Raw genomic sequence first — 25,673 nt, forward strand, 5'->3', positions numbered from 1 at the left:
TCAAATATGTCTCAGTTTTCCTCCCCTGGTACTCGGGTGCAACATTCCAGACGCTTTACTAACACTCTCCCCACTTGGAGAGTCAGCGCCTTTAACCTCCTGTTTGGCCCAGTTTGCAATTTCTGCGGAAGATGAACAGGAATAGCGAGAACCAATGAGAGACTAGCTGGAGGTGTCTGGACGGGCAAATTTAACTCTCATTTCCCACCAGGAAGAGGAAATAACCAAAGGCTCAGCGTGCCGTGCCGGAACCAGATTAGGGCCTGAAGCCATCCTGCGGTGTTGCGGCCAGGTCACAAGAAAGCGAGTTGAAGAAAGGAGCTCAGGGGCACTGTAATTCACAAACCTGCAGAGTTATAAATGACAGCTATCGTCCAAAAATAGACTGAAGTAAGGCTGCCAAGAGGACTTGAAAGCGGGGCAGAATTGCAGGAAACCGATTTCAGGAGGTAGACTGGAATTGCATTGAAAGCATAGGAAAAGAGGCAGAACGTCCACAATGATGCACTTGGCCAAAAAGGGCGTATGCGTTTTTTCCTGAATATATTCAGGAAAAAACGCATACGCCCTTTTTGGCCAACCAAGCAAGCTTGCAAAGGAAATCTGCACTACAATGAAGTCTCACTTCCCCCCGGTCAAAAGGGCCATCTGAAAAAAGTGTAAAATCCAGAAAGGCAGGACAGGCCATGGAGAACTGGGAGCCTTGTTATGCTGATGGGCGGGATGTAAATTGCCAACAACCACTCGGGAGAAGTGTATGGTGTTTCCTGAAACATCTAAAAAACAAAGCAACAGAACCTAGGGCACTTCCACTTATGGTCCTATAGCTTAGGGAAATTAAAATCAAAAAGACACAGCCACCCCAAAGTTTGGAACGGCTCTGTTTACAAGAACCTCGTTTACAGTACAAGTTCAACATCGCACAAAGTGAAAAATGGATAAAGAAGTTGTGGTATTTACTTACAAAGCAATATCACTCAGCAATGAAATCTGTGTCATCAGGCCCTTAGCAGCACAGTGAGTGGATTCAGGTATGATGATTCTAACTGAAATAAGTCACACAGAAAAAGAAACATCATAAGATATCAGTAATACACGGAATGGAAACTTGGCTACACAGGAACTGAATTACAGAACAGAACAGGGTCTCAAATTTAGAAAACCAACTTATTCTTGCTTAAGGGTAAAGGTGAGTTGGGGTGCTGCATAAAACCAGAGATTGAAATGAGCACAGATAAAGTTCCTTAAGCCAAATATGGAATAGACAAGAGCTACTCCTTGCTCAACGAAATGGACTCAACACCGCATATTAAACGCCTAAGAATGTACCTGACTAGTAAGTATCTTAAAACCTATGGATTGCTATGTCTCCGAAAGAGAATCAAGCATTTGTACAGGGGCATAATCGCAGCAGTGATAGGATTGGAGAGGTTTGGTGAGCAAATGAAGACCCTTTGAAGTCATATTGCATGGTACCCATTACACGGGTCTTAACTCTCCAGGTTTAAGGTATTCTTCCTTCAGCTAAAACATGCATGTGGAACCCAAGTATGATCAACCATGTTAACGGGAGACGTGTTCAAATATGTCTCAGTTTTCCGCCCCTGGTACTCGGGTGCAACATTCCAGACGCTTTACTAACACTCTCCCCACTTGGAGAGTCAGTCCCTTTAACCTCCTGTTTGGCCCAGTTTGCAATTTCTGCGGAAGATGAACAGGAATAGCGAGAACCAATGAGAGGCTAGCTGGAGGTGTCTGGACGGGCAAATTTAACTCTCATTTCCCACCAGGAAGAGGAATTAACCAAAGGCTCAGCATGCCGGGCCGGAACCAGATTAGGGCCTGAAGCCATCCTGCGGTGTTGCGGCCAGGTCACAAGAAAGCGAGTTGAAGAAAGGAGCTCAGGGGCACTGTAATTCACAAACCTGCAGAGTTATAAATGACAGCTATTGTCCAAAAATAGACTGAAGTAAGGCTGCCAAGAGGACTTGAAAGCGGGGCAGAATTGCAGGAAACCGATTTCAGGAGGTAGACTGGAATTGCATTGAAAGCATAGGAAAAGAGGCAGAACGTCCACAATGATGCACTTGGCCAAAAAGGGCGTATGCGTTTTTTCCTGAATATAATCAGGAAAAAATGCATACGCACTTTTTGGCCAACCAAGCAAGCTTGCAAAGGAAATCTGCACTACAATGAAGTCTCACTTCCCCCCGGTCAAAAGGGCCATCTGAAAAAAGTGTAAAATCCAGAAAGGCAAGAGGCCATTGAGAACTGGGAGCCTTGTTATGCTGATGTGCGGGATGTAAATTGCCAACAGAGACTTGGGAGAAGTGTATGGTGTTTCCTGAAACATCTAAAAAACAAAGCTACAGAGCCTAGGGCACTTCCACTTATGGTCCTATAGCTTAGGGAAATTAAAATCAAAAAGACACAGCCACCCCAAAGTTTGGAACGGCTCTGTTTACAAGATCCTCGTTTACAGTACAAGTTCAACATCGCAGAAAGTGAAAAATGGATAAAGAATTTGTGGTATTCACTTACAAAGCAATATCACTCAGCAATGAAATCTATGTCATCAGGCCCTTAGCAGCACAATGAGTGGATTCAGGTATGATGATTCTAACTGAAGTAAGTCACACAGAAAAAGAAACATCATAAGATATCAGTAATACACGGAATGTAAACTTGGCTACACAGGAACTGCATTCCAAAACAGAACAGGGTCTCAAATTTCTAAAACCAACTTATGCTTGCTTAAGGGTAAAGGTGAGTTGGGGTGCTGCATAAAACCAGAGATTGAAATGAGCACAGATAAAGTTCCTTAAGTCAAATATGGAATAGACAAGAGCTACTCCTTGCTCAACGAAATGGACTCAACACCGCATATTAAACGCCTAAGAATGTACCTGACTAGTAAGTATCTTAAAACCTATGGATTGCTATGTCTCCGAAAGAGAATCAAGCATGTGTACAGGGGCATAAACGCAGCAGTGATAGGATTGGAGAGGTTCGGTGAGCAAATGAAGACCCTTTGAAGTCATATTGCATGGTACCCATTACACGGGTCTTAACTCTCCAGGTTTAAGGTATTCTTCCTTCAGCTAAAACATGCATGAGGTACCCAAGTATGATCAACCATGTGAACGGGAGACGTGTTCAAATATGTCTCAGTTTTCCTCCCCTGGTACTCGGGTGCAACATTCCAGACGCTTTACTAACACTCTCCCCACTTGGAGAGTCAGCGCCTTTAACCTCCTGTTTGACCCAGTTTGCAATTTCTGCGGAAGATGAACAGGAATAGCGAGAACCAATGAGAGACTAGCTGGAGGTGTCTGGACGGGCAAATTTAACTCTCATTTCCCACCAGGAAGAGGAAATAACCAAAGGCTCAGCGTGCCGTGCCGGAACCAGATTAGGGCCTGAAGCCATCCTGCGGTGTTGCGGCCAGGTCACAAGAAAGCAAGTTGAAGAAAGGAGCTCAGGGGCACTGTAATTCACAAACCTGCAGAGTTATAAATGACAGCTATCGTCCAAAAATAGACTGAAGTAAGGCTGCCAAGAGGACTTGAAAGCGGGGCAGAATTGCAGGAAACCGATTTCAGGAGGTAGACTGGAATTGCATTGAAAGCATAGGAAAAGAGGCAGAACGTCCACAATGATGCACTTGGCCAAAAAGGGCGTATGCGTTTTTTCCTGAATATATTCAGGAAAAAACGCATACGCCCTTTTTGGCCAACCAAGCAAGCTTGCAAAGGAAATCTGCACTACAATGAAGTCTCACTTCCCCCCGGTCAAAAGGGCCATCTGAAAAAAGTGTAAAATCCAGAAAGGCAGGACAGGCCATGGAGAACTGGGAGCCTTGTTATGCTGATGGGCGGGATGTAAATTGCCAACAACCACTCGGGAGAAGTGTATGGTGTTTCCTGAAACATCTAAAAAACAAAGCAACAGAACCTAGGGCACTTCCACTTATGGTCCTATAGCTTAGGGAAATTAAAATCAAAAAGACACAGCCACCCCAAAGTTTGGAACGGCTCTGTTTACAAGAACCTCGTTTACAGTACAAGTTCAACATCGCACAAAGTGAAAAATGGATAAAGAAGTTGTGGTATTTACTTACAAAGCAATATCACTCAGCAATGAAATCTGTGTCATCAGGCCCTTAGCAGCACAGTGAGTGGATTCAGGTATGATGATTCTAACTGAAATACGTCACACAGAAAAAGAAACATCATAAGATATCAGTAATACACGGAATGGAAACTTGGCTACACAGGAACTGAATTACAGAACAGAACAGGGTCTCAAATTTAGAAAACCAACTTATTCTTGCTTAAGGGTAAAGGTGAGTTGGGGTGCTGCATAAAACCAGAGATTGAAATGAGCACAGATAAAGTTCCTTAAGCCAAATATGGAATAGACAAGAGCTACTCCTTGCTCAACGAAATGGACTCAACACCCCATATTAAACGCCTAAGAATATTCCTGACTAGTAAGTATCTTAAAACCTATGGATTGCTATGTCTCCGAAAGAGAATCAAGCATGTGTACAGGGGCATAAACGCAGCAGTGATAGGATTGGAGAGGTTTGGTGAGCAAATGAAGACCCTTTGAAGTCATATTGCATGGTACCCATTACACGGGTCTTAACTCTCCAGGTTTAAGGTATTCTTCCTTCAGCTAAAACATGCATGTGGAACCCAAGTATGATCAACCATGTGAACGGGAGACGTGTTCAAATATGTCTCAGTTTTCCGCCCCTGGTACTCGGGTGCAACATTCCAGACGCTTTACTAACACTCTCCCCACTTGGAGACTCAGCGCCTTTAACCTCCTGATTGGCCCAGTTTGCAATTTCTGCGGAAGATGAACAGGAATAGCGAGAACCAATGAGAGACTACCTGGAGGTGTCTGGACGGGCAAATTTAACTCTCATTTCCCACCAGGAAAAGGAAATAACCAAAGGCTCAGCGTGCCGTGCCGGAACCAGATTAGGGCCTGAAGCCATCTTGCGGTGTTGCGGCCAGGTCACAAGAAAGCAAGTTGAAGAAAGGAGCTCAGGGGCACTGTAATTCACAAACCTGCAGAGTTATAAATGACAGCTATCGTCCAAAAATAGACTGAAGTAAGGCTGCCAAGAGGACTTGAAAGCGGGGCAGAATTGCAGGAAACCGATTTCAGGAGGTAGACTGGAATTGCATTGAAAGCATAGGAAAAGAGGCAGAACGTCCACAATGATGCACTTGGCCAAAAAGGGCGTATGCGTTTTTTCCTGAATATATTCAGGAAAAAACGCATACGCCCTTTTTGGCCAACCAAGCAAGCTTGCAAAGGAAATCTGCACTACAATGAAGTCTCACTTCCCCCCGGTCAAAAGGGCCATCTGAAAAAAGTGTAAAATCCAGAAAGGCAGGACAGGCCATGGAGAACTGGGAGCCTTGTTATGCTGATGGGCGGGATGTAAATTGCCAACAACCACTCGGGAGAAGTGTATGGTGTTTCCTGAAACATCTAAAAAACAAAGCAACAGAACCTAGGGCACTTCCACTTATGGTCCTATAGCTTAGGGAAATTAAAATCAAAAAGACACAGCCACCCCAAAGTTTGGAACGGCTCTGTTTACAAGAACCTCGTTTACAGTACAAGTTCAACATCGCACAAAGTGAAAAATGGATAAAGAAGTTGTGGTATTTACTTACAAAGCAATATCACTCAGCAATGAAATCTGTGTCATCAGGCCCTTAGCAGCACAGTGAGTGGATTCAGGTATGATGATTCTAACTGAAATAAGTCACACAGAAAAAGAAACATCATAAGATATCAGTAATACACGGAATGGAAACTTGGCTACACAGGAACTGAATTACAGAACAGAACAGGGTCTCAAATTTAGAAAACCAACTTATTCTTGCTTAAGGGTAAAGGTGAGTTGGGGTGCTGCATAAAACCAGAGATTGAAATGAGCACAGATAAAGTTCCTTAAGCCAAATATGGAATAGACAAGAGCTACTCCTTGCTCAACGAAATGGACTCAACACCGCATATTAAACGCCTAAGAATGTACCTGACTAGTAAGTATCTTAAAACCTATGGATTGCTATGTCTCCGAAAGAGAATCAAGCATTTGTACAGGGGCATAATCGCAGCAGTGATAGGATTGGAGAGGTTTGGTGAGCAAATGAAGACCCTTTGAAGTCATATTGCATGGTACCCATTACACGGGTCTTAACTCTCCAGGTTTAAGGTATTCTTCCTTCAGCTAAAACATGCATGTGGAACCCAAGTATGATCAACCATGTTAACGGGAGACGTGTTCAAATATGTCTCAGTTTTCCGCCCCTGGTACTCGGGTGCAACATTCCAGACGCTTTACTAACACTCTCCCCACTTGGAGAGTCAGTCCCTTTAACCTCCTGTTTGGCCCAGTTTGCAATTTCTGCGGAAGATGAACAGGAATAGCGAGAACCAATGAGAGGCTAGCTGGAGGTGTCTGGACGGGCAAATTTAACTCTCATTTCCCACCAGGAAGAGGAATTAACCAAAGGCTCAGCATGCCGGGCCGGAACCAGATTAGGGCCTGAAGCCATCCTGCGGTGTTGCGGCCAGGTCACAAGAAAGCGAGTTGAAGAAAGGAGCTCAGGGGCACTGTAATTCACAAACCTGCAGAGTTATAAATGACAGCTATTGTCCAAAAATAGACTGAAGTAAGGCTGCCAAGAGGACTTGAAAGCGGGGCAGAATTGCAGGAAACCGATTTCAGGAGGTAGACTGGAATTGCATTGAAAGCATAGGAAAAGAGGCAGAACGTCCACAATGATGCACTTGGCCAAAAAGGGCGTATGCGTTTTTTCCTGAATATAATCAGGAAAAAATGCATACGCACTTTTTGGCCAACCAAGCAAGCTTGCAAAGGAAATCTGCACTACAATGAAGTCTCACTTCCCCCCGGTCAAAAGGGCCATCTGAAAAAAGTGTAAAATCCAGAAAGGCAAGAGGCCATTGAGAACTGGGAGCCTTGTTATGCTGATGTGCGGGATGTAAATTGCCAACAGAGACTTGGGAGAAGTGTATGGTGTTTCCTGAAACATCTAAAAAACAAAGCTACAGAGCCTAGGGCACTTCCACTTATGGTCCTATAGCTTAGGGAAATTAAAATCAAAAAGACACAGCCACCCCAAAGTTTGGAACGGCTCTGTTTACAAGATCCTCGTTTACAGTACAAGTTCAACATCGCAGAAAGTGAAAAATGGATAAAGAATTTGTGGTATTCACTTACAAAGCAATATCACTCAGCAATGAAATCTATGTCATCAGGCCCTTAGCAGCACAATGAGTGGATTCAGGTATGATGATTCTAACTGAAGTAAGTCACACAGAAAAAGAAACATCATAAGATATCAGTAATACACGGAATGTAAACTTGGCTACACAGGAACTGCATTCCAAAACAGAACAGGGTCTCAAATTTCTAAAACCAACTTATGCTTGCTTAAGGGTAAAGGTGAGTTGGGGTGCTGCATAAAACCAGAGATTGAAATGAGCACAGATAAAGTTCCTTAAGTCAAATATGGAATAGACAAGAGCTACTCCTTGCTCAACGAAATGGACTCAACACCGCATATTAAACGCCTAAGAATGTACCTGACTAGTAAGTATCTTAAAACCTATGGATTGCTATGTCTCCGAAAGAGAATCAAGCATGTGTACAGGGGCATAAACGCAGCAGTGATAGGATTGGAGAGGTTCGGTGAGCAAATGAAGACCCTTTGAAGTCATATTGCATGGTACCCATTACACGGGTCTTAACTCTCCAGGTTTAAGGTATTCTTCCTTCAGCTAAAACATGCATGAGGTACCCAAGTATGATCAACCATGTGAACGGGAGACGTGTTCAAATATGTCTCAGTTTTCCTCCCCTGGTACTCGGGTGCAACATTCCAGACGCTTTACTAACACTCTCCCCACTTGGAGAGTCAGCGCCTTTAACCTCCTGTTTGACCCAGTTTGCAATTTCTGCGGAAGATGAACAGGAATAGCGAGAACCAATGAGAGACTAGCTGGAGGTGTCTGGACGGGCAAATTTAACTCTCATTTCCCACCAGGAAGAGGAAATAACCAAAGGCTCAGCGTGCCGTGCCGGAACCAGATTAGGGCCTGAAGCCATCCTGCGGTGTTGCGGCCAGGTCACAAGAAAGCAAGTTGAAGAAAGGAGCTCAGGGGCACTGTAATTCACAAACCTGCAGAGTTATAAATGACAGCTATCGTCCAAAAATAGACTGAAGTAAGGCTGCCAAGAGGACTTGAAAGCGGGGCAGAATTGCAGGAAACCGATTTCAGGAGGTAGACTGGAATTGCATTGAAAGCATAGGAAAAGAGGCAGAACGTCCACAATGATGCACTTGGCCAAAAAGGGCGTATGCGTTTTTTCCTGAATATATTCAGGAAAAAACGCATACGCCCTTTTTGGCCAACCAAGCAAGCTTGCAAAGGAAATCTGCACTACAATGAAGTCTCACTTCCCCCCGGTCAAAAGGGCCATCTGAAAAAAGTGTAAAATCCAGAAAGGCAGGACAGGCCATGGAGAACTGGGAGCCTTGTTATGCTGATGGGCGGGATGTAAATTGCCAACAACCACTCGGGAGAAGTGTATGGTGTTTCCTGAAACATCTAAAAAACAAAGCAACAGAACCTAGGGCACTTCCACTTATGGTCCTATAGCTTAGGGAAATTAAAATCAAAAAGACACAGCCACCCCAAAGTTTGGAACGGCTCTGTTTACAAGAACCTCGTTTACAGTACAAGTTCAACATCGCACAAAGTGAAAAATGGATAAAGAAGTTGTGGTATTTACTTACAAAGCAATATCACTCAGCAATGAAATCTGTGTCATCAGGCCCTTAGCAGCACAGTGAGTGGATTCAGGTATGATGATTCTAACTGAAATACGTCACACAGAAAAAGAAACATCATAAGATATCAGTAATACACGGAATGGAAACTTGGCTACACAGGAACTGAATTACAGAACAGAACAGGGTCTCAAATTTAGAAAACCAACTTATTCTTGCTTAAGGGTAAAGGTGAGTTGGGGTGCTGCATAAAACCAGAGATTGAAATGAGCACAGATAAAGTTCCTTAAGCCAAATATGGAATAGACAAGAGCTACTCCTTGCTCAACGAAATGGACTCAACACCCCATATTAAACGCCTAAGAATATTCCTGACTAGTAAGTATCTTAAAACCTATGGATTGCTATGTCTCCGAAAGAGAATCAAGCATGTGTACAGGGGCATAAACGCAGCAGTGATAGGATTGGAGAGGTTTGGTGAGCAAATGAAGACCCTTTGAAGTCATATTGCATGGTACCCATTACACGGGTCTTAACTCTCCAGGTTTAAGGTATTCTTCCTTCAGCTAAAACATGCATGTGGAACCCAAGTATGATCAACCATGTGAACGGGAGACGTGTTCAAATATGTCTCAGTTTTCCGCCCCTGGTACTCGGGTGCAACATTCCAGACGCTTTACTAACACTCTCCCCACTTGGAGACTCAGCGCCTTTAACCTCCTGATTGGCCCAGTTTGCAATTTCTGCGGAAGATGAACAGGAATAGCGAGAACCAATGAGAGACTACCTGGAGGTGTCTGGACGGGCAAATTTAACTCTCATTTCCCACCAGGAAAAGGAAATAACCAAAGGCTCAGCGTGCCGTGCCGGAACCAGATTAGGGCCTGAAGCCATCTTGCGGTGTTGCGGCCAGGTCACAAGAAAGCAAGTTGAAGAAAGGAGCTCAGGGGCACTGTAATTCACAAACCTGCAGAGTTATAAATGACAGCTATCGTCCAAAAATAGACTGAAGTAAGGCTGCCAAGAGGACTTGAAAGCGGGGCAGAATTGCAGGAAACCGATTTCAGGAGGTAGACTGGAATTGCATTGAAAGCATAGGAAAAGAGGCAGAACGTCCACAATGATGCACTTGGCCAAAAAGGGCGTATGCGTTTTTTCCTGAATATATTCAGGAAAAAACGCATACGCCCTTTTTGGCCAACCAAGCAAGCTTGCAAAGGAAATCTGCACTACAATGAAGTCTCACTTCCCCCCGGTCAAAAGGGCCATCTGAAAAAAGTGTAAAATCCAGAAAGGCAGGACAGGCCATGGAGAACTGGGAGCCTTGTTATGCTGATGGGCGGGATGTAAATTGCCAACAACCACTCGGGAGAAGTGTATGGTGTTTCCTGAAACATCTAAAAAACAAAGCAACAGAACCTAGGGCACTTCCACTTATGGTCCTATAGCTTAGGGAAATTAAAATCAAAAAGACACAGCCACCCCAAAGTTTGGAACGGCTCTGTTTACAAGAACCTCGTTTACAGTACAAGTTCAACATCGCACAAAGTGAAAAATGGATAAAGAAGTTGTGGTATTTACTTACAAAGCAATATCACTCAGCAATGAAATCTGTGTCATCAGGCCCTTAGCAGCACAGTGAGTGGATTCAGGTATGATGATTCTAACTGAAATAAGTCACACAGAAAAAGAAACATCATAAGATATCAGTAATACACGGAATGGAAACTTGGCTACACAGGAACTGAATTACAGAACAGAACAGGGTCTCAAATTTAGAAAACCAACTTATTCTTGCTTAAGGGTAAAGGTGAGTTGGGGTGCTGCATAAAACCAGAGATTGAAATGAGCACAGATAAAGTTCCTTAAGCCAAATATGGAATAGACAAGAGCTACTCCTTGCTCAACGAAATGGACTCAACACCCCATATTAAACGCCTAAGAATATTCCTGACTAGTAAGTATCTTAAAACCTATGGATTGCTATGTCTCCGAAAGAGAATCAAGCATGTGTACAGGGGCATAAACGCAGCAGTGATAGGATTGGAGAGGTTTGGTGAGCAAATGAAGACCCTTTGAAGTCATATTGCATGGTACCCATTACACGGGTCTTAACTCTCCAGGTTTAAGGTATTCTTCCTTCAGCTAAAACATGCATGTGGAACCCAAGTATGATCAACCATGTCAACGGGAGACGTGTTCAAATATGTCTCAGTTTTCCGCCCCTGGTACTCGGGTGCAACATTCCAGACGCTTTACTAACACTCTCCCCACTTGGAGACTCAGCGCCTTTAACCTCCTGATTGGCCCAGTTTGCAATTTCTGCGGAAGATGAACAGGAATAGCGAGAACCAATGAGAGACTAGCTGGAGGTGTCTGGACGGGCAAATTTAACTCTCATTTCCCACCAGGAAAAGGAAATAACCAAAGGCTCAGCGTGCCGTGCCGGAACCAGATTAGGGCCTGAAGCCATCTTGCGGTATTGCGGCCAGGTCACAAGAAAGCAAGTTGAAGAAAGGAGCTCAGGGGCACTGTAATTCACAAACCTGCAGAGTTATAAATGACAGCTATCGTCCAAAAATAGACTGAAGTAAGGCTGCCAAGAGGACTTGAAAGCGGGGCAGAATTGCAGGAAACCGATTTCAGGAGGTAGACTGGAATTGCATTGAAAGCATAGGAAAAGAGGCAGAACGTCCACAATGATGCACTTGGCCAAAAAGGGCGTATGCGTTTTTTCCTGAATATATTCAGGAAAAAACGCATACGCCCTTTTTGGCCAACCAAGCAAGCTTGCAAAGGAAATCTGCACTACAATGAAGTCTCACTTCCCCCCGGTCAAAAGGGCCATCTGAAAAAAGTGTAAAATCCAGAAAGGCAGGACAGGCCATGGAGAACTGGGAGCCTTGTTATGCTGATGGGCGGGATGTAAATTGCCAACAACCACTCGGGAGAAGTGTATGGTGTTTCCTGAAACATCTAAAAAACAAAGCAACAGAACCTAGGGCACTTCCACTTATGGTCCTATAGCTTAGGGAAATTAAAATCAAAAAGACACAGCCACCCCAAAGTTTGGAACGGCTCTGTTTACAAGAACCTCGTTTACAGTACAAGTTCAACATCGCACAAAGTGAAAAATGGATAAAGAAGTTGTGGTATTTACTTACAAAGCAATATCACTCAGCAATGAAATCTGTGTCATCAGGCCCTTAGCAGCACAGTGAGTGGATTCAGGTATGATGATTCTAACTGAAATAAGTCACACAGAAAAAGAAACATCATAAGATATCAGTAATACACGGAATGGAAACTTGGCTACACAGGAACTGAATTACAGAACAGAACAGGGTCTCAAATTTAGAAAACCAACTTATTCTTGCTTAAGGGTAAAGGTGAGTTGGGGTGCTGCATAAAACCAGAGATTGAAATGAGCACAGATAAAGTTCCTTAAGCCAAATATGGAATAGACAAGAGCTACTCCTTGCTCAACGAAATGGACTCAACACCGCATATTAAACGCCTAAGAATGTACCTGACTAGTAAGTATCTTAAAACCTATGGATTGCTATGTCTCCGAAAGAGAATCAAGCATGTGTACAGGGGCATAAACGCAGCAGTGATAGGATTGGAGAGGTTTGGTGAGCAAATGAAGACCCTTTGAAGTCATATTGCATGGTACCCATTACACGGGTCTTAACTCTCCAGGTTTAAGGTATTCTTCCTTCAGCTAAAACATGCATGTGGAACCCAAGTATGATCAACCATGTGAACGGGAGACGTGTTCAAATATGTCTCAGTTTTCCGGCCCTGGTACTCGGGTGCAACATTCCAGACGCTTTACTAACACTCTCCCCACTTGGAGACTCAGCGCCTTTAACCTCCTGATTGGCCCAGTTTGCAATTTCTGCGGAAGATGAACAGGAATAGCGAGAACCAATGAGAGACTAGCTGGAGGTGTCTGGACGGGCAAATTTAACTCTCATTTCCCACCAGGAAAAGGAAATAACCAAAGGCTCAGCGTGCCGTACCGGAACCAGATTAGGGCCTGAAGCCATCTTGCGGTGTTGCGGCCAGGTCACAAGAAAGCAAGTTGAAGAAAGGAGCTCAGGGGCACTGTAATTCACAAACCTGCAGAGTTATAAATGACAGCTATCGTCCAAAAATAGACTGAAGTAAGGCTGCCAAGAGGACTTGAAAGCGGGGCAGAATTGCAGGAAACCGATTTCAGGAGGTAGACTGGAATTGCATTGAAAGCATAGGAAAAGAGGCAGAACGTCCACAATGATGCACTTGGCCAAAAAGGGCGTATGCGTTTTTTCCTGAATATATTCAGGAAAAAACGCATACGCCCTTTTTGGCCAACCAAGCAAGCTTGCAAAGGAAATCTGCACTACAATGAAGTCTCACTTCCCCCCGGTCAAAAGGGCCATCTGAAAAAAGTGTAAAATCCAGAAAGGCAGGACAGGCCATGGAGAACTGGGAGCCTTGTTATGCTGAAGGGCGGGATGTAAATTGCCAACAACCACTCGGGAGAAGTGTATGGTGTTTCCTGAAACATCTAAAAAACAAAGCAACAGAAGCTAGGGCACTTCCACTTATGGTCCTATAGCTTAGGGAAATTAAAATCAAAAAGACACAGCCACCCCAAAGTTTGGAACGGCTCTGTTTACAAGAACCTCGTTTACAGTACAAGTTCAACATCGCACAAAGTGAAAAATGGATAAAGAAGTTGTGGTATTTACTTACAAAGCAATATCACTCAGCAATGAAATCTGTGTCATCAGGCCCTTAGCAGCACAGTGAGTGGATTCAGGTATGATGATTCTAACTGAAATAAGTCACACAGAAAAAGAAACATCATAAGATATCAGTAATACATGGAATGTAAACTTGGCTACACAGGAACTGAATTACAGAACAGAACAGGGTCTCAAATTTAGAAAACCAACTTATTCTTGCTTAAGGGTAAAGGTGAGTTGGGGTGCTGCATAAAACCAGAGATTGAAATGAGCACAGATAAAGTTCCTTAAGCCAAATATGGAATAGACAAGAGCTACTCCTTGCTCAACGAAATGGACTCAACACCCCATATTAAACGCCTAAGAATATTCCTGACTAGTAAGTATCTTAAAACCTATGGATTGCTATGTCTCCGAAAGAGAATCAAGCATGTGTAGAGGGGCATAAACGCAGCAGTGATAGGATTGGAGAGGTTCGGTGAGCAAATGAAGACCCTTTGAAGTCATATTGCATGGTACCCATTCCACGGGTTTCAACTACCCAGGTTTAAGGTATTCTTCCTTCAGCTAAAACATGCATGTGGAACCTAGAGTATGATCAACCATGTGATCGGGAGACGTGTTCAAATATGTCTCAGTTTTCCTCCCCTGGTACTCGGGTACAACATTCCAGACGCTTTACTAACACTCTCCCGACCTGGAGAGTCAGCGCCTTTAACCTCCTGTTTGGCCCAGTTTGCAATTTCTGCGGAAGATGAACAGGAATAGCGAGAACCAATGAGAGGCTAGCTGGAGGTGTCTGGACGGGCAAATTTAACTCTCATTTCCCACCAGGAAGAGGAATTAACCAACGGCTCAGCGTGCCGAGCCGGAACCAGATTAGGGCCTGAAGCCATCCTGCGGTGTTGCGGCCAGGTCACAAGAAAGCAAGTTGAAGAAAGGAGCTCAGGGGCACTGTAATTCACAAACCTGCAGAGTTATAAATGACAGCTATCGTCCAAAAATAGACTGAAGTAAGGCTGCCAAGAGGACTTGAAAGCGGGGCAGAATTGCAGGAAACCGATTTCAGGAGGTAGACTGGAATTGCATTGAAAGCATAGGAAAAGAGGCAGAACGTCCACAATGATGCACTTGGCCAAAAAGGGCGTATGCGTTTTTTCCTGAATATATTCAGGAAAAAACGCATACGCCCTTTTTGGCCAACCAAGCAAGCTTGCAAAGGAAATCTGCACTACAACGAAGTCTCACTTCCCCCCGGTCAAAAGGGCCATCTGAAAAAAGGGTAAAATCCAGAAAGGCAGGACAGGCCATGGAGAACTGGGAGCCTTGTTATGCTGAAGGGCGGGATGTAAATTGCCAACAAACACTCGGGAGAAGTGTATGGTGTTTCCTGAAACATCTAAAAAACAAAGCAACAGAGCCTAGGGCACTTCCACTTATGGTCCTATAGCTTAGGGAATTTAAAATCAAAAAGACACAGCCACCCCAAAGTGTGGAACGGCTCTGTTTACAAGAACCTCATTTACAGTACAAGTTCAACATCGCAGAAAGTGAAAAATGGATAAAAAAGTTGTGGTATTTACTTACAAAGCAATATCACTCAGCAATGAAATCTGTGTCATCAGGCCCTTAGCAGCACAATGAGTGGATTCAGGTATGATGATTCTAACTGAAATAAGTCACACAGAAAAAGAAACATCATAAGATATCAGTAATACACGGAATGTAAACTTGGCTACACAGGAACTGAATTACAGAACAGAACAGGGTCTCAAATTTAGAAAACCAACTTATGCTTGCTTAAGGGGAAAGGTGAGGTGGGGTGCTGCATAAAACCAGAGATTGAAATGAGCACAGATAAAGTTCCTTAAGTCAAATATGGAATAGACAAGAGCTACTCCTTGCTCAACGAAATGGACTCAACACCGCATATTAAACGCCTAAGAATGTACCTGACTAGTAAGTATCTTAAAACCTATGGATTGCTATGTCTCCGAAAGAGAATCAAGCATGTGTACAGGGGCATAAACGCAGCAGTGATAGGATTGGAGAGGTTCGGTGAGCAAATGAAGACCCTTTGAAGTCATATTGCATGGTACCCATTCCACGGGTTTCAACTACCCAGGTTTTAGGTATTCTTCCTTCAGCTAAAATATGCATGTGGAACCCAGAGTATGATCAACCATGTGATCGGGAGACGTGTTCAAATATGTCTCAGTTTTCCTCCCCTGGTACTCGGGTGCAACATTCCAGACGCTTTACTAACACTCTCCCCACTTGGAGAGTCAGCGCCTTTAACCTCCTGTTTGGCCCAGTTTGCAATTTCTGCGGAAGATGAACAGGAATAGCGAGAACCAATGAGAGGCTAGCTGGAGGTGTCTGGACGGGCAAATTTAACTCTCATTTCCCACCAGGAAGAGGAAATAACCAAAGGCTCAGCGTGCCGTACCGGAACCAGATTAGGGCCTGAAGCCATCCTGCGGTGTTGCGGCCAGCTCAAAAGAAAGCGAGTTGCAGAAAGGAGCTCAGGGGTACTGTAATTCACAAACCTGCAGAGTTATAAATGACAGCTATCGTCCAAAAATAAACTGAAGTAAGGCTGCCAAGAGGACTTGAAAGCGGGGCAGAATTGCAGGAAACCGATTTCAGGAGGTAGACTGGAATTGCATTGAAAGCATAGGAAAAGAGGCAGAACGTCCACAATGATGCACTTGGCCAAAAAGGGCGTATGCGTTTTTTCCTGAATATATTCAGGAAAAAACGCATATGCCCTTTTTGGCCAACCAAGCAAGCTTGCAAAGGAAATCTGCACTACAATGAAGTCTCACTTCCCCCCGGTCAAAAGGGCCATCTGAAAAAAGTGTAAAATCCAGAAAGGCAGGACAGGCCATGGAGAACTGGGAGCCTTGTTATGCTGATGGGCGGGATGTAAATTGCCAACAACCACTCGGGAGAAGTGTATGGTGTTTCCTAAAACATCTAAAAAACAAAGCAACAGAACCTATGGCACTTCCACTTATGGTCCTATAGCTTAGGGAAATTAAAATCAAAAAGACACAGCCACCCCAAAGTTTGGAACGGTTCTGTTTACAAGAACCTCGTTTACAGTACAAGTTCAACATCGCAGAAAGTGAAAAATGGATAAAGAAGTTGTGGTATTTACTTACAAAGCAATATCACTCAGCAATGAAATCTGTGTCATCAGGCCCTTAGCAGCACAATGAGTGGATTCAGGTATGATGATTCTAACTGAAGTAAGTCACACAGAAAAAGAAACATCATAAGATATCAGTAATACACGGAATGTAAACTTGGCTACACAGGAACTGAATTACAGAACAGAACAGGGTCTCAAATTTAGAAAACCAACTTATGCTTGCTTAAGGGTAAAGGTGAGTTGGGGTGCTGCATAAAACCAGAGATTGAAATGAGCACAGATAAAGTTCCTTAAGCCAAATATGGAATAGACAAGAGCTACTCCTTGCTCAACGAAATGGACTCAACACCCCATATTAAACGCCTAAGAATGTACCTGACTAGTAAGTATCTTAAAACCTATGGATTGCTAGGTCTCCGAAAGAGAATCAAGCATGTGTACAGGGGCATAAACGCAGCAGTGATAGGATTGCAGAGGTTCGGTGAGCAAATGAAGACCCTTTGAAGTCATATTGCATGGTACCCATTCCACGGGTTTCAACTACCCAGGTTTAAGGTATTCTTCCTTCAGCTAAAACATGCATGTGGAACCTAGAGTATGATCAACCATGTGATCGGGAGACGTGTTCAAATATGTCTCAGTTTTCCTCCCCTGGTACTCGGGTGCAACATTCCAGACGCTTTACTAACACTCTCCCCCACTTGGAGAGTCAGTCCCTTTAACCTCCTGTTTGGCCCAGTTTGCAATTTCTGCGGAAGATGAACAGGAATAGCGAGAACCAATGAGAGGCTAGCTGGAGGTGTCTGGACGGGCAAATTTAACTCTCATTTCCCACCAGGAAGAGGAATTAACCAAAGGCTCAGCATGCCGGGCCGGAACCAGATTAGGGCCTGAAGCCATCCTGCGGTGTTGCGGCCAGGTCACAAGAAAGCGAGTTGAAGAAAGGAGCTCAGGGGCACTGTAATTCACAAACCTGCAGAGTTATAAATGACAGCTATCGTCCAAAAATACACTGAAGTAAGGCTGCCAAGAGGACTTGAAAGCGGGGCAGAATTGCAGGAAACCGATTTCAGGAGGTAGACTGGAATTGCATTGAAAGCATAGGAAAAGAGGCAGAACGTCCACAATGATGCACTTGGCCAAAAAGGGCGTATGCGTTTTTTCCTGAATATATTCAGGAAAAAACGCATACGCCCTTTTTGGCCAACCAAGCAAGCTTGCAAAGGAAATCTGCACTACAATGAAGTCTCACTTCCCCCCGGTCAAAAGGGCCATCTGAAAAAAGTGTAAAATCCAGAAAGGCAGGACAGGCCATGGAGAACTGGGAGCCTTGTTATGCTGATGGGCGGGATGTAAATTGCCAACAACCACTCGGGAGAAGTGTATGGTGTTTCCTGAAACATCTAAAAAACAAAGCAACAGAACCTAGGGCACTTCCACTTATGGTCCTATAGTTAGGGAAATTAAAATCAAAAAGACACAGCCACCCCAAAGTTTGGAATGGCTCTGTTTACAAGAACCTCGTTTACAGTACAAGTTCAACATCGCAGAAAGTGAAAAATGGATAAAGAAGTTGTGGTATTTACTTACAAAGCAATATCACTCAGCAATGAAATCTGTGTCATCAGGCCCTTAGCAGCACAGTGAGTGGATTCAGGTATGATGATTCTAACTGAAATAAGTCACACAGAAAAAGAAACATCATAAGATATCAGTAATACACGGAATGGAAACTTGGCTACACAGGAACTGAATTACAGAACAGAACAGGGTCTCAAATTTAGAAAACCAACTTATTCTTGCTTAAGGGTAAAGGTGAGTTGGGGTGCTGCATAAAACCAGAGATTGAAATGAGCACAGATAAAGTTCCTTAAGCCAAATATGGAATAGACAAGAGCTACTCCTTGCTCAACGATATGGACTCAACACCCCATATTAAACGCCTAAGAATGTTCCTGACTAGTAAGTATCTTAAAACCTATGGATTGCTATGTCTCCGAAAGAGAATCAAGCATGTGTACAGGGGCATAAACGCAGCAGTGATAGGATTGGAGAGGTTCGGTGAGCAAATGAAGACCCTTTGAAGTCATATTGCACGGTACCCATTCCACGGGTTTCAACTACCCAGGTTTAAGGTATTCTTCCTTCAGCTAAAACATGCATGTGGAACCTAGAGTATGATCAACCATGTGATCGGGAGACGTGTTCAAATATGTCTCAGTTTTCCTCCCCTGGTACTCGGGTGCAACATTCCAGACGCTTTACTAACTCTCTTCCGACCTGGAGAGTCAGTCCCTTTAACGTCCTGTTTGGCCCAGTTTGCAATTTCTGCGGAAGATGAACAGGAATAGCGAGAACCAATGAGAGACTAGCTGGAGGTGTCTGGACGGGCAAATTTAACTCTCATTTCCTACCAGGAAGAGGAATTAACCAAAGGCTCAGCGTGCCATGCCAGAACCAGATTAGGGCCTGAAGCCATCCTGCGGTGTTGAGGCCAGCTCAAAAGAAAGCGAGTTGAAGAAAGGAGCTCAGGGGCACTGTAATTCACAAACCTGCAGAGTTATAAATGACAGCTATCGTCCAAAAATAGACTGAAGTAAGGCTGCCAAGAGGACTTGAAAGCGGGGCAGAATTGCAGGAAACCGATTTCAGGAGGTAGACTGGAATTGCATTGAAAGCATAGGAAAAGAGGCAGAACGTCCACAATGATGCACTTGGCCAAAAAGGGCGTATGCGTTTTTTCCTGAATATATTCAGGAAAAAACGCATACGCCCTTTTTGGCCAACCAAGCAAGCTTGCAAAGGAAATCTGCACTACAATGAAGTCTCACTTCCCCCCGGTCAAAAGGGCCATCTGAAAAAAGTGTAAAATCCAGAAAGGCAGGACAGGCCATGGAGAACTGGGAACACTGTTATGCTGAAGGGCGGGATGTAAATTGCCAACAACCACTCGGGAGAAGTGTATGGTGTTTCCTGAAACATCTAAAAAACAAAGCAACAGAGCCTAGGGCACTGCCACTTATGGTCCTATAGCTTAGGGAAATTAAAATCAAAAAGACACAGCCACCCCAAAGTTTGGAACGGCTCTGTTTACAAGAACCTCGTTTACAGTACAAGTTCAACATCGCAGAAAGTGAAAAATGGATAAAGAAGTTGTGGTATTTACTTACAAAGCAATATCACTCAGCAATGAAATCTGTGTCATCAGGCCCTTAGCAGCACAATGAGTGGATTCAGGTATGATGATTCTAACTGAAGTAAGTCACACAGAAAAAGAAACATCATAAGATATCAGTAATACACGGAATGTAAACTTGGCTACACAGGAACTGAATTACAGAACAGAACAGGGTCTCAAATTTAGAAAACCAACTTATGCTTGCTTAAGGGTAAAGGTGAGTTGGGGTGCTGCATAAAATCAGAGATTGAAATGAGCACAGATAAAGTTCCTTAAGTCAAATATGGAATAGACAAGAGCTACTCCTTGCTCAACGAAATGGACTCAACACCGCATATTAAACGCCTAAGAATGTACCTGACTAGTAAGTATCGTAAAGCCTATGGATTGCTATGTCTCCGAAAGAGAATCAAGCATGTGTACAGGGACATAAACGCAGCAGTGATAGGATTGGAGAGGTTCGGTGAGCAAATGAAGACCCTTAGAAGTCATATTGCATGGTACCCATTACACGGGTCTTAACTCTCCAGGTTTAAGGTATTCTTCCTTCAGCTAAAACATGCATGTGGAACCCAAGTATGATCAACCATGTGAACGGGAGACGTGTTCAAATATGTCTCAGTTTTCCTCCCCTGGTACTCGGGTGCAACATTCCAGACGCTTTACTAACACTCTCCCCACTTGGAGAGTCAGCGCCTTTAACCTCCTGTTTGGCCCAGTTTGCAATTTCTGCGGAAGATGAACAGGAATAGCGAGAACCAATGAGAGGCTAGCTGGAGGTGTCTGGGTGGGCAAATTTAACTCTCATTTCCCACCAGGAAAAGGAAATAACCAAAGGCTCAGCGTGCCGTGCCGGAACCAGATTAGGGCCTGAAGCCATCCTGCAGTGTTGCGGCCAGGTCACAAGAAAGCAAGTTGAAGAAAGGAGCTCAGGGGCACTGTAATTCACAAACCTGCAGAGTTATAAATGACAGCTATCGTCCAAAAATAGACTGAAGTAAGGCTGCCAAGAGGACTTGAAAGCGGGGCAGAATTGCAGGAAACCGATTTCAGGAGGTAGACTGGAATTGCATTGAAAGCATAGGAAAAGAGCAGAACGTCCACAATGATGCACTTGGCCAAAAAGGGCGTATGCGTTTTTTCCTGAATATATTCAGGAAAAAACGCATACGCCCTTTTTGGCCAACCAAGCAAGCTTGCAAAGGAAATCTGCACTACAATGAAGTCTCACTTCCCCCCAGTCAAAAGGGCCATCTGAAAAAAGTGTAAAATCCAGAAAGGCAGGACAGGCCATGGAGAACTGGGAGCCTTGTTATGTTGATGGGCGGGGTGTAAATTGCCAACAACCACTCGGGAGAAGTGTATGGTGTTTCCTGAAACATCTAAAAAACAAAGCAACAGAGCCTAGGGCACTGCCACTTATGGTCCTATAGCTTCGGGAAATTAAAATCAAAAAGACACAGCCACCCCAAAGTTTGGAACGGCTCTGTTTACAAGAACCTCGTTTACAGTACAAGTTCAACATCACAGAAAGTGAAAAATGGATAAAGAACTTGAGGTACTTACGTACAATGCAGTATCACTCAGCAATGAAATCTATGTCATCAGGCCCGTAGCAGCATAATGAGTGGATTCAGGTACGATGATTCTAACTGAAATAAGTCACACAGAAAAAGAAACATCATAAGATATCACTAATACACGGAATGTAAACTTGGCTACACAGGAACTGAATTCCAAAACAGAACAGGTTATCAAATGTAGAAAACCAACTTATGCTTGCTTAAGGGGAAAGGTGAGTTGGGTTGCTGCATAAAACCAGAGATTGAAATGAGCACAGATAAAGTTCCTTAAGCCAAATATGGAATAGACTAGAGCTACTCCTTGCTCAACGAAATGGACTCAACACCGCATATTAAACTCCTAAGAATGTACCTTACTAGTAAGTATCTTAAAACCTATGGATTGCTATGTCTCCGAAAGAGAATCAAGCATGTGTACAGCGGCATAAACGCAGCAGTGATAGGATTGGAGAGGTTCGGTGAGCAAATGAAGACCCTTTGAAGTCATATTGCATGGTACCCATTACACGGGTTTCAACTACCCAGGTTTTAGGTATTCTTCCTTCAGCTAAAACATGCATGTGGAACCCAGAGTATGATCAACCATGTGATCAGGAGACGTGTTCAAATATGTCTCAGTTTTCCTCCCCTGGTACTCGGGTGCAACATTCCAGACGCTTTACTAACACTCTCCCCACTTGGAGAGTCAGCGCCTTTAACCTCCTGTTTGGCACAGTTTGTAATTTCTGCGGAAGATGAACAGGAATAGCGAGAACCAATGAGAGGCTAGCTGGAGGTGTCTGGACGGGCAAATTTAACTCTCATTTCCCAACAGGAAGAGGAAATAACCAAAGGCTCTGCGTGCCGAACCAGAACCAGATTAGGGCCTGAAGCCATCCTGCGGTGTTGCGGCCAGCTCAAAAGAAAGCGAGTTGAAGAAAGGAGCTCAGGGGCACTGTAATTCACAAACCTGCAGAGTTATAAATGACAGCTATCTTCCAAAAATATACTGAAGTAAGGCTGCCAAGAGGACTTCAAAGCGGGGCAGAATTGCAGGAAACCGATTTCAGGAGGTAGACTGGAATTGCATTGAAAGCATAGGAAAAGAGGCAGAACGTCCACAATGATGCACTTGGCCAAAAAGGGTGTATGCGTTTTTTCCTGAATATATTCAGGAAAAAACGCATACGCCCTTTTTGGCCAACCAAGCAAGCTTGCAAAGGAAATCTGCACTACAATGAAGTCTCACTTCCCCCCGGTCAAAAGGGCCATCTGAAAAAAGTGTAAAATCCAGAAAGGCAGGACAGGCCATGGAGAACTGGGAGCCTTGTTATGCTGATGGGCGGGATGTAAATTGCCAACAACCACTCGGGAGAAGTGTATGGTGTTTCCTGAAACATCTAAAAAACAAAGCAACAGAACCTAGGGCACTTCCACTTATGGTCCTATAGCTTAGGGAAATTAAAATCAAAAAGACACAGCCACCCCAAAGTTTGGAACGGCTCTGTTTACAAGAACCTCGTTTACAGTACAAGTTCAACATCGCAGAAAGTGAAAAATGGATAAAGAAGTTGTGGTATTTACTTACAAAGCAATATCACTCAGCAATGAAATCTGTGTCATCAGGCCCTTAGCAGCACAATGAGTGGATTCAGGTATGATGATTCTAACTGAAATAAGTCACACAGAAAAAGAAACATCATAAGATATCACTAATACACGGAATGTAAACTTGGCTACACAGGAACTGCATTCCAAAACAGAACAGGGTCTCAAATTTAGAAAACCAACTTATGCTTGCTTAAGGGGAAAGGTGAGTTGGGGTGCTGCATAAAACCAGAGATTGAAATGAGCACAGATAAAGTTCCTTAAGCCAAATATGGAATAGACAAGAGCTACTCCTTGCTCAACGAAATGGACTCAACACCGCATATTAAACGCCTAAGAATGTACCTGACTAGTAAGTATCGTAAAACCTATGGATTGCTATGTCTCCAAAAGAGAATCAAGCATGTGTACAGGGGCATAAACGCAGCAGTGATAGGATTGGAGAGGTTCGGTGAGCAAATGAAGACCCTTTGAAGTCATATTGCATGGTACCCATTACACGGGTCTCAACTCTCCAGGTTTAAGGTATTCTTCCTTCAGCTAAAACATGCATGTGGAACCCAAGTATGATCAACCATGTGAACGGGAGACGTGTTCAAATATGTCTCAGTTTTCCTCCCCTGGTACTCGGGTGCAACATTCCAGACGCTTTACTAACACTCTCCCCACTTGGAGAGTCAGTCCCTTTAACCTCCTGTTTGGCCCAGTTTGCAATTTCTGCGGAAGATGAACAGGAATAGCGAGAACCAATGAGAGGCTAGCTGGAGGTGTCTGGACGGGCAAATTTAACTCTCATTTCCCACCAGGAAGAGGAAATAACCAAAGGCTCAGCGTGCCGTACCGGAACCAGATTAGGGCCTGAAGCCATCCTGCGGTGTTGCGGCCAGGTCACAAGAAAGCGAGTTGAAGAAAGGAGCTCAGGGGCACTGTAATTCACAAACCTGCAGAGTTATAAATGACAGCTATCGTCCAAAAATAGACTGAAGTAAGGCTGCCAAGAGGACTTGAAAGCGGGGCAGAATTGCAGGAAACCGATTTCAGGAGGTAGACTGGAATTGCATTGAAAGCATAGGAAAAGAGGCAGAACATCCACAATGATGCACTTGGCCAAAAAGGGCGTATGCGTTTTTTCCTGAATATATTCAGGAAAAAACGCATACGCCCTTTTTGGCCAACCAAGCAAGCTTGCAAAGGAAATCTGCACTACAATGAAGTCTCACTTCCCCCCAGTCAAAAGGGCCATCTGAAAAAAGTGTAAAATCCAGAAAGGCAGGACAGGCCATGGAGAACTGGGAGCCTTGTTATGCTGATGGGCGGGATGTAAATTGCCAACAACCACTCTGGAGAAGTGTATGGTGTTTCCTAAAACATCTAAAAAACAAAGCAACAGAACCTAGGGCACTTCCACTTATGGTCCTATAGCTTAGGGAAATTAAAATCAAAAAGACACAGCCACCCCAAAGTTTGGAACGGCTCTGTTTACAAGAACCTCGTTTACAGTACAAGTTCAACATCGCAGAAAGTGAAAAATGGATAAAGAAGTTGTGGTATTTACTTACAAAGCAATATCACTCAGCAATGAAATCAGTGTCATCAGGCCCTTAGCAGCACAATGAGTGGATTCAGGTATGATGATTCTAACTGACGTAAGTCACACAGAAATAGAAACATCATAAGATATCAGTAATACACGGAATGTAAACCTGGCTACACAGGAACTGAATTACAGAACAGAACAGGGTCTCAAATTTAGAAAACCAACTTATGCTTGCTTAAGGGTAAAGGTGAGTTGGGGTGCTGCATAAAACCAGAGATTGAAATGAGCACAGATAAAGTTCCTTAAGTCAAATATGGAATAGACAAGAGCTACTCCTTGCTCAACGAAATGGACTCAACACCGCATATTAAACGCCTAAGAATGTACCTGACTAGTAAGTATCTTAAAACCTATGGATTGCTATGTCTCCAAAAGAGAATCAAGCATGTGTACAGGGGCAAAAACGCAGCAGTGATAGGATTGGAGAGGTTCGGTGAGCAAATGAAGACCCTTTGAAGTCATATTGCATGGTACCCATTACACGGGTCTTAACTCTCCAGGTTTAAGGTATTCTTCCTTCAGCTAAAACATGCATGTGGAACCCAAGTATGATCAACCATGTGATCGGGAGACGTGTTCAAATATGTCTCAGTTTTCCTCCCCTGGTACTCGGGTGCAACATTCCAGACGCTTTACTAACACTCTCCCCACTTGGAGAGTCAGTCCCTTTAACCTCCTGTTTGGCCCAGTTTGCAATTTCTGCGGAAGATGAACAGGAATAGCGAGAACCAATGAGAGGCTAGCTGGAGGTGTCTGGACGGGCAAATTTAACTCTCATTTCCCACCAGGAAGAGGAATTAACCAAAGGCTCAGCATGCCGGGCCGGAACCAGATTAGGGCCTGAAGCCATCCTGCGGTGTTGCGGCCAGGTCACAAGAAAGCGAGTTGAAGAAAGGAGCTCAGGGGCACTGTAATTCACAAACCTGCAGAGTTATAAATGACAGCTATCGTCCAAAAATAGACTGAAGTAAGGCTGCCAAGAGGAC

The 25,673-nt window shown here is 43.9% G+C and overlaps 1 long non-coding RNA gene across 10 annotated transcripts in view; it reads right to left on the bottom strand.

Moving 5' to 3' along the window:
- The window catches only part of LOC307181410, a 1,574,020-nt gene that overhangs the window by 771,180 nt on the left and 777,167 nt on the right, over positions 1 to 25,673 (bottom strand). The window contains exon 3 of one of the 10 annotated variants that reach the window (XR_013826711.1): positions 24,650 to 24,727. The exons of the other annotated variants lie outside the window; for them this stretch is intronic. This is a non-coding gene — a long non-coding RNA (uncharacterized lncRNA). The remainder of the gene's footprint in view (positions 1 to 24,649; positions 24,728 to 25,673) is intronic. 10 annotated transcript variants of the gene reach the window in all.

The sequence above is a fragment of the Stenella coeruleoalba genome (assembly GCF_951394435.1).
Source record: "Stenella coeruleoalba genome assembly, contig: scaffold_50, whole genome shotgun sequence".
NCBI classification, from domain to species: domain Eukaryota; kingdom Metazoa; phylum Chordata; class Mammalia; order Artiodactyla; family Delphinidae; genus Stenella; species Stenella coeruleoalba.